This window comes from Trichechus manatus, unplaced genomic scaffold (assembly GCF_000243295.1).
Source record: "Trichechus manatus latirostris isolate Lorelei unplaced genomic scaffold, TriManLat1.0 scaffold00199, whole genome shotgun sequence".
Taxonomy (NCBI): domain Eukaryota; kingdom Metazoa; phylum Chordata; class Mammalia; order Sirenia; family Trichechidae; genus Trichechus; species Trichechus manatus.
In genome coordinates, this window is record NW_004444135.1 from 2,621,574 (window position 1) to 2,634,812 (window position 13,239).

Sequence of the window (13,239 nt, forward strand, 5' to 3'; positions counted from 1 at the left end):
TATCTAGGATTTCTTTAAGTATTAGGAGCCCTGGTGGTGCAGTGGTTAAGAGCTTGGCTGCTAACCAAAAAGTCAACAGTTCAAAGTCACCAGCTGCTCCTTAGAAACCCTATGGGGCGGTTCTACTCTGTCCTATAAGATCACTATGAGTTGGAATCGACTCGATGGCAACAGGTTTGAAGTATTAAGTGATATGAATTGCAAACATTTCCCTCTAGTCTGTTTGTTTTCCTCCATGTAATAATTTGTAATTTATGACTGAATTTACTTTTTCTTTTATAGCTTCTAGGTTTTGTGTCACATGTAGAAAAGCTTCTCCCCATCTGAGATGATTTTTTAAAAGCCCGCTTATTAGTTTCATTCCACAAAAAAGTACTGCGCCCCCAGTCTGTGCCAAGCACTGTTTTAGGTGCGGGGGTTACAGCTCTAAACACAACAGACAATGGAGTCCGCGTTCTGAGTTCTTTTGCTAAGGTCTTTTCCATAGCACTTTTCCTAAGTACCTTTATGGTGCATTTTTTACATTACATCTTTCTTCCCCTGGGGATTTAATTTGCTGTAAACTATAAGAAATCTACTTTTTTCCCCAGCTGGCAACCCAGTTTGTCTGTCCCAAGATCATTGACTACATAATCTGTCTTTTCTTTACTGGTTGTTATTAGCTGCTGGGGGGTCGATTTTCAACTCATGGTGACCCCATGTGACAGCATAGAACTGCCCCATAGGGTTTCCAAGGAGCTGCTGGTGGATTCGAACTGCCAGCCTTTTGATCAGCAGCTGAAAGCTTAACCACTGCCCCACCGGGGCTCCCTTTACTGATTAGAGATATCAATTTTATCAATATGCTAAATTCCCATAGTTCATACATTTTTAAACTAAAAAGAAGACCTCAAAGAAATGCCCTGCTTCAAGCCTCGCCATAGATCCTTAAGGGCTGTTAGTTTACTCTTCTCTATTTTTAGGAGTCCATGGTGGGAAGTCTGAGTATCATCAACAGGTATGTTATCCTCTTTAATCTTCACAACAAGAACCTCTGAGGTAGATAGTGTATCTCCATTTTGCAAGCAAGGGAATTAGACCTAGAGAAGTGAAGAAAGTGCCCCAGGTCTTGGTGGTAGACCTCTATTGTTTTCTCTGCCCTACAAGGTTCTTCTGGGAACTGCCCATCCCCCCCACACCCTCTACCTGGTTAGGGGAATGAACACCTGTTAGAGTGAAATCCAGCCAAGCTGACTGGTCCAGGGCCGGCTCCTGCTGCAAGCTTTGCCACACACAGCTTTTCTTTGTAAATTTGAAATGGAAAGATATAAAGGTAGGAATCTGTCAGGGACCGTATTTCTCCCTATGGACCAAAGAAGCAGAGGGACCTCATCTGCAGGGGTGATAGAAAAGCCTGAATCAGGCAGATGGAGAAAGTTGGGAGGCAAGAAAAGGAGAGCCCGAAGCAGTCACGTCTGGGATCTTGGGTGTGCTGGGGGCTCGGCTGCATTCCTCTGTGTTGCTTGAACCCCTCCAGTATTTTTAGAACATATTCTCCTTTTTAGCGTAAGCTGGTTTGACTTGGTTTTCTGTCACCTGTTGTTATCAAAGTGGCCAAGTTGGGTCTGGTCCTGGAATGGTTGGTTTTCAAAGCCATCTCTCAGGTGTATCACAAAACAGGGCAAGAAGGCCATTTGGGCTCTGAATTGTGCATCAAAGGGCAAATGGAATAAGTGATTGTGGCCGGGCAGCCTCGGCAGCCCACTGGTTCAGACCATCTGGAACCAAATTGGAGGGTTGTGCTAGTACGAACGCAAAGTCTGCCTTCTCTTTCACTCTAATAACGACCAGTTAAGCTGTGATTTAGAGAAACAAGACCTTAGTCTCCTCACAGGGCCATGGTGTGAAAGTGCAGAATGGGAACTCGTGCCAAAATTTAGCCAGTGTCCTCCCCTCCCAGGGTACTTTTTGTTCTTCCAGGAATCACAGCTGCCCACAGGCTGGAAATCTGGAAGCCATTTTCTCCTTGTACTGTCTCTCCCTCTTGACCCCTCTTTTCCACTCTCACGGCCAAGTCCAAGTTTTATTACCACAGGCCTGAGTTGTTGTAATCAATTTCTAATGTTAATGCCCCTGGGCCCTTGCATAGCCTGAAATGCCGTCTCACGTGTAAACTAGCGTCAAAGTACACATATTACCTGCTCTGACCCCTCCTACACCAGGCACAGTATCTGACACAAACCTCCACTCTCAGACATCACACAGGCAGTCACTATCCCAACCCTGGCTCCTCCAGGGATTAGCTGTGTGGCCTGAGGATGTCACCATGCCTAAGTTTGTTGAGCCTTAGTTTCTTCGTCTGTCAAATAGGACGGATAGCAGGGTTGTGGTGAGGATTCAATGAAACTATGTACATACAAATGACCCTTTCAGGGTTTGTACATACATGGTTAACACATGCTTGTTTCCCTTGCACCCTTTCCCCAATTTTCTGAGCAGGCTGTTAGCTCTTTGCAGCCTGGGCCTTGCCTTACTCTAAGGGCCTAGCAGAGAGTGTGGCATAGAGTAGCAGTTCAGTGAATGTTGAATGGAAGAGGGAATCTGAAAAACCCTCTCTGCTCTGGTAGACTCTCTTTTCAATCCCTTATGCACATTTGCCAGACTGATGTTCCTTCAGTTTGGCTTTTGACACACATGTCATTTCTTGTTTAATAATCAATCATCTATGCACCTCTAAGCTTAGAAATTGAAATTCTTTATTGTGGATCCAAAGCCCTTGTGATCTGGCCCCATACACTGTTTCTCAACTTCATCCCCCAGTATTCACTGCTACAGTCCTTTCAATATAGCTGTTCTGGCAGGCCCATTCATTGCTAGTCACCTCCAAAAAGTCCCCTTCCTTTCTTATCCCTATCTTTACACATTCATTCATACTCGGTCCCCTCACTGAAAGGCATTTCCTTCTCTTCTCTGCCTAACCACATCCTACCCATCTGTGAAGGGAAAGATAGTTGTCTCCTAATATCACTAAAGAAATTGAAAAAAGTCTCCAGTAATTCTACCATTATTAACATTTTGACATATTATCCTCCAAGATTTATTTCCATGCATTAAAAAAAATTTTAAATTGTCAAGAGGCAGTTCCTATAATGACCATAAAACCAGTTGTTGTGGAGTCACTTCTGACTCATGGTGACCCTGTGTGTGTCAGAGTAGAACTGTGCTCCATAGGGTTTTCAATGGCTCATTTTTCAGAAGTAGATTGCCAGGCCTTTCTTCTAGGTGCCTGTCTGTAGACACATACCTCCAACCTTTCGGTCTGCAGTTGAGTGTGTTAATTATTTGCACCACTCAGGGACTCCATGTTGTTGTTGTTGTTGCTAGGTACTGTCAAGTATGTTCCGACTCACAGCGACTCTGTGTACAACATAATGAAACACTGCCCGGCCCCACACCATCCTCACAGTCATTGTTGTATATAAGCCCATTGTTGCAGCCACTGTGTCAATCTATCTCATTGAGGGTCTTCCTCTTTTTCACTGATCCTCTACTTTACCAAGCATGATGTCCTTCTCCAGGGACTGGTCCTTCCTGATAACATGTCCAAAGTACATGAGACCAAGTCTCACCATTCTTGCTTCTAAGGTGCATTCTGGCTGTACTTCTTCCAAGATAGATTTGTTTGTTCTTCTGGCAGTCCGTGGTATAGTCAATATTCTTCACCAACACCATATTTCCTAGGCGTTAATTCTTCAGTCTTCCTTATTCACTGTCCAGCTTTCGCATGCATATGAAGAGATTGAAAATACCATGGCTTGGGTCAGATGTACCTTGGGTCAGTCCTCAAAGTGACATCTTTGCTTTTTAACACTCCATAATGACCATAAACCCAAAAAGCCAAACCCCTTGCCGCTGAGTCGATTCCAACTCATGGCAACCCTATAGGACAGAGTAGAATTGCCCAGTAGGCTTTCCAAGGCCGTAGTCTTTACAGAAGCAGATTGCTACATTTTTCTTCTGAGGAGCAGCTGGTGGGTTCAAACTGCTGACCTTTCAGTTAGTAGGTGAGCACTTAACCATTGCACAACCAGCCCCAGTGGCGCAGTGGTTGAGTACTCGACTGCTAACCTAAAGGTCAAGGTCAGTGGTTCAAAGCCATCAGTGGCTCTGAGGGAGAAAGATGTGGCAGTCCACTTCCATAAAGATTACAAACCCTATGGGGCATTCTACTCTGTCCTATAGGGTCGCTATGAGTTGGAATCGACTCAATGGCTATGGTTACAATGACCATACAGATATCTATATTTAGATAAGCAAAAAGAAGCAAATAAACATCACCATAATGCCACTGGGTAGTGATTTAACTTTTTGGTCATATATAGCCTTTTAAAACATATCAATATTTTAAAACAACATTTCCATTCATCTTTTACAAAGTTGAGATCTATGATCTGCCTAATTTCTATTATGCTTTATTTGGTTAGCATTGTTTCAAAAACATTTTTCATGTAATTAAGAAAGCTTGGTAAAAATGATCTTTTAAAGTCCAAGCACAATACCCTATTGTTTGAGTAAACTATGATTTACTTAATTTCTCTATTGCTCCACACTTAGAATTTCTTTTTTCAAGTTTTCTTTATTTTAAACAGTGCTGCAGTGAATAATTTTGTGCATAAACCTTTGACCTTGTTTCTCAGTATCTCCTTATAATTTTTACAGTAATTAAATTTCTTGAGTGCTTACCACGTACCAAGTTTTTTGTTTTTTTTTTTACATTACTGCACTGAATCCTCACACCAATGCTGTAAGGTTGGTAGTATTATTTCCATTTCAAAAATGACAAAATTAAAGCACAAATAAATAATGTGCTCAAAGCCATGATTGTTGTTGTTGTTGTTAGGGGCCATCAAGTCTGTTCTGACCCATATCGACCCTATAGGACAGATTAGAACTGCCCCACAGGGTTTCCAAGGAGCGGCTAGTGGATTTGAACTGCCGACCTTTTGGTTAGTAGTCGAGCTCTTAACCACTGTACCACCAGGGCCCCTAAAGCCATGATAGTGGGGCCAAAATTTAATCCAGTTCAATCTGGCTCCAAAGCCCATGCTCTCAGTTATGAACTTTTTTAAGGCTCTTGATACAAATTGCCAAATTACATTCTAGAAAATTTGTTCCAATTCACACTCCACCAGCAGTATAAGAGTGTCCCTCTTACTTCTCCTTCTTCCAAGTGATTGCTAAGCATATTTTTTTAATTGTGGTAAAATATATATAACTAAAAATGTGCCCTTTTAACTGTTTTATGCATACAATTCAGTAATATTAATTACATTTACCATGTCATGCAACCATCACCACTATTTCCAAAGTTTTTCATCATCCCAAAAGAAACTCAGCACCCCTTGAACAATAACTCCCCATTCCTCCCTCCTCCCCAGCCCCTGATAACCACTAATAAACTTTTACCTCTATGCATTTGCCTATTCTAGATAGTTCAGAAAACTGGGATCATACAATATTTTTGCTTTTATGTCTGACTTATTTCACTTAGCACAATGTTTTCAAGGTTCATCCATGTCATAGCATATATCAGAACTTCATTTCTCTTTAGACCACATTTTGTTTATCCCTTCATTTACTGATGGACACTTGGGTTGTTTCCACCTTTTGACTATTGTGAATAGTGCTGTAATGACCATTGGTGTACAAGTATCTGTCTGAGTCCCTGCTTTCAAGGACTGCTAGGCATTTGTATTTAACCTTCTGTGACCTGTCTCTTCACATCCATTGTCCATCTAACAGCAAAATATACCATCAACCACCAATAATTCTAGCTGAACCTCTAGTGGCAGACAAAGTGGTGATGTTTCCCTGGAATCTGACTGACTACATGCATCCCACCCTGATGGATGTGAGAGTGTTCCGAACAAATGCCAACTTTATGAAATTATCTTGTTATTATTTACAAAAAAAAGAGGAGTAGCTGCTGGGGCTGCTTATATACAACCAAACACCTCATGGGATTTGGTTCCTTGGTTTGGAGGTTTAGGGTCATGGTTTCATGGGACATCCCAGTTAATTGGCCTAATAATATGTTTAGTGCTTCTGTTCTACCTCCCAGTTCGTTGCATAGTGCCTGGGGTCTTAAAAGCTTGCAAGTGGCCATCCCAGGCACAACAATGGGTCTCTATTCAACGGGGGCAACAGAGGAAGAATGAGAGTCAGGAATAGGAAAAGGATATGAAATGTTTGGCTAATTGCCTCCATGAACAACTACTTCCTTTGCCATGAGACCAGGAAAACTGTATGGTGCCCGGCTACCATTACTAAACATTTTGATCAAAGATTCTATAGAAGAATCCTAATCAAAAGGGGGAAAATGCAGAACAGAATTTTAAATTCTCATGGATTATGGTGTTGGCAAAGAATATTGAATACACTATGGGCTTCCAGAAGAATGAACAAATCTATCTTGAAAGAAGTACGGCCAAAATGCTCCTTAGAAGCAACAATGGCGAGACTTCGTCTCACATACTTTGGACGTGTTATCAGGAGGAACCAGTCACTGGAGAAGGACATAATGCTTGGTAAAGTAGGTCAGTGAAAAAAAAGAAGACCCTCAATGAGATGGACTGACACAGTGGTTGCAACAATGGGCTCAAACACAGTGACGATTGTGAGGATGGCAGAAGACTATGCAGTGTTTTGTTCTGTTGTGCATAGGGTCACTATGAGCCAGAACCAACTCAATGGTACCTAACAACAATTGACTCCAGACTTCCCGGAGCCATGAAGGTTGGATGAACCCCTGAAACTAGTGCCCTGAGATAATCTTTAAACCTTAAACCAAAAATATCCCCTGATGTTTTCTTAAAACCAAACAATAGCTTAGCTTAACTAGTAAAAAATGTCTGCCTTGAGCATTATGTTGGTTTAAGAACTATCTATATGGGATCATGTTGATAACAGCAACTGGAAAGTTGGGTAGGAACTTTAGGGAGCAGTGAGTTTATGTCAGTGGGGGAGGAACAACTCAGGAAAGGAGAGTGAGAATAGTTGCACAACTCGAAGAATGTAATCAATGTCACTAAATGGCACATGTAGAAACTGTTTTTAAAAAATGATCTTGTTATACTGGGAGACACAGAGCCCTCTAGGCCAGGACCTACTTCTGCTCTGCCTGTTTGTGGAGTGCAGTCTAGAGGAACCTTCTTTGGAAGCCTGTGTATGCAGGTCATATGTAAATTGCACGTTCACAAGCTGTAATGATGTGAGAAGTGCTTTCTCCATGTTTATTTCCTGTTCCAGCGGCATAAACCGGGTGTTCACGTAGGCCAGGATATTTTCAAAACCAGGTTACTTTTGAAGAAAATAAAACGAGCAGTGTGATATGATTTAAGTATAAAGGTAGCACAGCAAAGAACATCTATTGATTTTCATTAAAATGCCAATATATAAAAACTCTGCAGTTGGATTATGGGTGGAATTGTGGGAATAAACAATCCCTTTTGGGAAACTGTCGACATCTCATGGAAGCATTTGTAATGTATTTTCCTAACTTTTTTTTTCCCCTTATAGAAGCTTCTAGCTCTTACATTTTCTTTTCTTTCTTTCTTTTTTTAATTGTGCTTTAGGTGAAGGTTTACAGAGCAAATTAGTTTCTCATTAAACAACTAATACACATATTGTTTTGTGACATTGGTTGCTGTCATGGATTGAATTGTGTCCCCCAAAAATATGTGTATCAATTTGGCTAGGCCATGATTCCCAGTATTCTGTGATTGTCCACCATTTTGTCATCTGATATGATTTTCCTATGTGTTATAAATCCTACCTCTATGATGTTAATGAGGTGGGAGAGGCAGCAGTTATGTTAATGAGGCAGGACTCTATCTACAAGATTAGATTGTATCTTGAGCCAGTCTCTTTTGAGATATAAAGGAGAGAAGTGAGTAGAGAGATGGGGGAGGACCTCATACCACCAAGAAAGCAGCGCTGGGAGCAGAGCACGTCCTTCGGTCTGGGGGTTCCTGCGAGGAGAAGCTCCTAGTCCAGGGGAAGATTGATGACAAGGACCTTCCTCCAGAGTCAACAGAGAGAGAAAGCCTTCCTCTGGAGCTGATGCCCTGAATTTGGACTTCTAGCCTACTAGACTGTGAGAAAATAAATTTCTCTTTGTTAAAGCCATCCACTTGTGGTATTTCTATTACAGCAGCATTTGATGACCCAGACAGTTGCCAACCCCTTTGACGCGTCAACATTCTCCCTTTCTAGTTCTTGGGTTCCCCATTTCATTTCGTCCAGCTTTCCTGTCCCCTCCTGCTTTCTTGTCCTTGCCCCGGACTGGTGTGCCTATTTAGTCTCATATACATGGTTGAGCTACGTGTATTATTATTTGTGTTACAGGCCTGTCTAATCTTTGGTTGAAGGGTGAACTTCAGGAGTGACTTCAGTACTGAGTTAAAAGGGTGTCCAGGGGCCATACTCTTAGGGTTTCTCCAGTCTCTGTCAGACCAGTAAGTCTGGTCTTTTTTTTGTGAGTTGAAATTTTGTTCTACATTTTTTTTCAGCTCTATCCAGGACCCTCTACTTTGATCCCTATTAGAGAAGTTGGTGGTCGTAGCTGGGCACCATCTAGTTGTGCTGGACTCAGTCTGGTGGAGACTGTGGTAGTTGTGGTCTATTAGTCCTTTGGACTAATCTTTCCCTTGTGTCTTTGGTTTTCTTCTTTCTCCCTTGCTCCAGATGGGGTGAGACAAGTAGACCTATCTTAGATGGCCACTCACAAGCTTTTAAGACCCCAGACGCTACTCACCAAAGTAGGTAGTAGAACATTTTCCTTATAAACTATGTTATGCCAATTGAGCTAGATGTCCCCGGAGACCATGGTCCCCAGCCCTCAGCCCAGTAGCTCGGTCCCTAAGGGAATTTGGATGTGTCTATAAAGCTTCTATGACTGCCTTGGTCAAGTTGTGCTGGCTTTACCAGTACTGTGTAGTGTCTTATCCTTCACCAAATCATTAATGTTTTTCCATTCCCACCGCTCTCTTCCCTCATAACCATCAAAGATTTTTCTTTAAATTTTTTATTGTACTTTAGATGAAGGTTTACAGAACAAATAGTTTCTTATTAAACAGTCAGTACACATATTGTCTTATGACATTGGTTAACAATCCCACAACATGTCAACCCTCTCCCTTCTCGACCCCTTTTTTTTTTTTTTTTTTGGTGAAAATATGCATAGCCCAAGACATACCATTTCAAAAATTTCTATGTGCACAGTTCAGTGACATCAATTACGTTCTTCCAGTTGTGCTGCTATTCTCACTTTAGATGAAGGTTTCCAGAACAAAAAAGTTTCTCATTAAACAGTTAGTACACATACTGTTTTATGACAATGGTTAACAACCCCGTACCATGTCAACACTGTCCCTTCTCAACCTTGGGTTCCCTATCACCAGCTTTCCTGTCCCCTCCTGCCTTCTAGTCCTTGTCCCTGGACTGCTGTGCCTCATTAGTCCTGTTTTGTTTTATGGTGCTGTCCAATCCCCAGCTGAACAGTGAACCTCGCGGGTGACTTCACCACTGAGCTAAAAGGGTATCCGGGGGCCATACTCTCAGGGTTTCTCCAGTCTGTCAGGCCAGTAAATCTGGTCTTTTTTTGTGAGTTAGAATTTTGTTCTACAGCCTTCTCCAGCTCTGTCCGGGAACCTCTGTTGTGATCCCAGTCAGAGCAGTCAGTGGTGGTAGCCGGGCACCGTCTAGCTGTACTAGACTTGGTCTGGTGGAGGCCGTGGAGCTGTGGTCCGTTAGTCCTTTGGACTAATCTTTTCCTTGTATCCTGTTCTCTTCATTTTCCATTGCTCCCAAAGGGGTGAGACCAGTGGAGTATCTTAGATGGCTGCTCACAGGCTTTTAAGACCCCAGATGCTACTCACCAAGGTAGAAGGTAGAACATTGTCTTTATAAACTGTGTTATGCCAATTGAGCTAGATGTTCCCCGAGACCATGGTCCCCACAGCCCTCCACCCAGCATTTCAGTCCCTCAGGGAGTTTGGATGTGTCTATGGAGCTTCCATGACCTTTCCTTGTACAAGTTGTGCCGGCTTCCCCAGTATTGTGTACTGTCTTACCCTTCACCAAAGTTACCACTTATCTATTTTCTTTTTAGTTTCCCTCCCTCACCCCCTCATCCCTTGTAACCAAGAAAGATTGTTTCTTTTTATGTGTAAATCTTTTCATGAGTTTTTATAATAGTGGCCTCATACAATATTTGTCCTTTTGGGATTGACTTATTTCACTTAGCATAATGCCCTCCAGATTCATCCATGTTGTGAGATGTTTTGCAGATTCATCATTGTTCTTTATCATTGCATAGTATTCCACTGTGTGTGTACCACAGTTTGTTTATCCATTCATCTGTTGTTGGGCACTTAGGTTGTTTCCATTTTTTTGCTATTGTGAATAATGCTGCAATGAACATGGGTGTGCATATGTCTATTCGTGTAATGGCTCTTATTGCTCTAGGATATAGTCCTAGGAGTGGGATAGCTGGATGGTATGGTGTTTCTATTTCTAGCTTTTTAGGAAGTGCCATATCATATCCCAAAATGGTTGTACCATTTTTCATTCCCACCAGCAGTGCATAAGAGTTCCAATCTCCCCACAGCCTCTCCACATTTGTTATTTTCTAATTTTTGATTAGTGCCAGTAATGTCAGAGTGAGATGGTATCTCATTGTAGTTTTGATTTGCATTTCTAATGTTAACGATCGTTAGCATTTCCTCATGTGTCTGTTAGCTGCCTGAATGTCTTCTTTGGTGAAGTGTCTATTCATATCCTTTGCTCATTTTTTAATTGGATTATTTGTCTTTTTGTTGTAGGAATGTTGCATTTTCCTATAGATTTTAGGGATTAGACCTTTGTCAGATATATCATAGCCAAAATTTTTTTCCCAGTCTGTAGGTTCTCTTTTCACTCTTTTGGTGAAGTCTTTTGATGAGCATAAGTGTTTAAATTTTTAGAAGATCCAAGTTATCTAGTTTATCTTCTGGTGTTTGTGTATTGTTAGTTATGGTTTGGATTCTATTTATGCCGTATATTAGGGCCCCTAGTGTTGACCCTGTTTTTTCTTCCATGATGATTATAGTTTTTGGTTTTATACGTAGGTCTTTGATCCATTTTGAATTAGTTTTTGTGTATGGTGTGAGGTATGAGTCCTATTTCATTTTTTTACAGATAGACATCCAGTTTTGCCAGCACTATTTGTTAAAAAGACTGTCTTTTCCCCATTTAATGGACTTTGGGCCTTTGTTGAAGATCAGGTGGATGGATTTACATCTGGGTTCTCAATTCTGTTCCACTCGTCAATGTGTCTGTCATTGTACCAGTACCAGCTGCTTTGACTACCACAGCTTTACAGTAAGTTCTGAGGTTCTTAACTGTTTTGAAGCCAGGTGTCTTCCACAGGCAGCTAAGGCCTTTGGTGGTTAAACAGGACAGTTATTGCTCACTTGTTCACACCAGGCTTCTCTGGGTTCCATGTTTTATAGCAGGACCCTGAATAATGTTGCTATTCACCACTCTCAAGCACCCACTATGCGCTCAACACCTGCTAGGGTTTTGCACATGCTTTGTTGCTAATCTTCACAATAGCCATAGGCAGACAGGATTTGCTCCAGCCTCGAGATGTGGAAGCTGCAGCCCAGAGTTCCTGCAGAGGTTCAGACAGCTGCAAACCAAAGCCTGGGCCCTTGTACCTCCTACCACCCCGTTGCCCCCTCAGTGAGTGCTTATTGAGTGGGATACTTCTACCACTGTCTTTCCTCCTTCACAATTAGTCGTGCTGCATCCAAAGGACAACTTTGATGAATCAGAAGAAATTTAAAGAGCAAATACATTGCACCATTGTCTCTGAATATCCACTCTAAAAAGACTGTGGAGGTGAGGAAGGACTGCCTGGAATATTGACACATCTCCCCAAATTGAACAGGTACCTAAGTCCATTCTGGCTTGAACTATTCTTGTTAAGTGGTAACACATGCTTGTGGGACCATTCATACAGTCCAATGGGCACACCCCATCACCTATTTTTCTCAGGTTATTGTAAAAGTAATAAAAGCCTGAAGGCCCCAAATATTCCTAAACAGATACTGTGGCAAAATAGAGTCCTCCCTCTTTCCTCAATATTGCGTGTGGGGTCCCGAGATGATAATAATCCTGTCTGTACCTACGGATGGGCAGGGGCTTCTCTGACAGGGTCAGGGGCTTGTGGTGCCAATCACTGAGGGAGGGGCAGGTCCTCAGGCAGGAATAGGAAACTTGGAAACTGGGACAAAGGCAGAAGTAGAGCAAATGCCAACTCCCCTTGGCATTCTTCTCCTCTGTAGAGAGAAGAGGATATCCTAGATGGGTGATCTTATGACAAAGGTTGAAATAGGCTCCACTCTAGCAGACATGCTGGAGGTAGGTTGAACCCTGTGAATATAGCTTTTTTTTTTTCCTTAACACTTAATATATTATGGTGAAACCCATGAAGTAGTTGAATGCCTCCAGAATAACCACATCCTATTCTCCTTGGTGGAGTCTCTGGGTGGTGCAAATAGTTAATGTGCATGGCCTTGGAAGAAAGTCCTGGCAATCTACTTCTGAAGGATCACAGCCATTGAAAACCCTATGGAGCATAGGTCTGCTGACACACGTGGGTTGCCATTAGTTGGAGTTCACTCTACAGCAACTGGACTGGATTTTCCTTGGTACCCACAGAACCTAAACCAGAATCTGGTATGAGGTTGGCATTTAGTAAATATTGGGATTAGGCCCCTGGACACCCTTTAACTCAGTACTCGAGTCACTCCTGAGGTTCACCCTTCAGCCAAAGATTAGACAGGCCCATAAAACAAATAATAATACACGTATCTCAACCATGTATATGAGACTAAATGGGCACACCAGCCCAGGGGCAAGGACAAGGAGGCAGCAGGGGACAGGAAAGCTGGACAAATGGAAATGGGGAACCCAAGGTCAAGAAGGGGAGAGTGTTGACAAGTCGTGGGGTTGGCAACCAATGTCACAAAACAATATGTATGTTAATTGTTTAATGAGAAACTAATGTGCTCTGTAAACTTTCATCTAAAGCACAATAAAAAAAAAATAATTGGGATGAGGGCTACAAGTCACATTTTGTAAACTCTATACATGGCTATACAGTAGTCCCCCCTTATCCGTGGGGGATATGTTCCAAGACCTCCCGTGGATGCC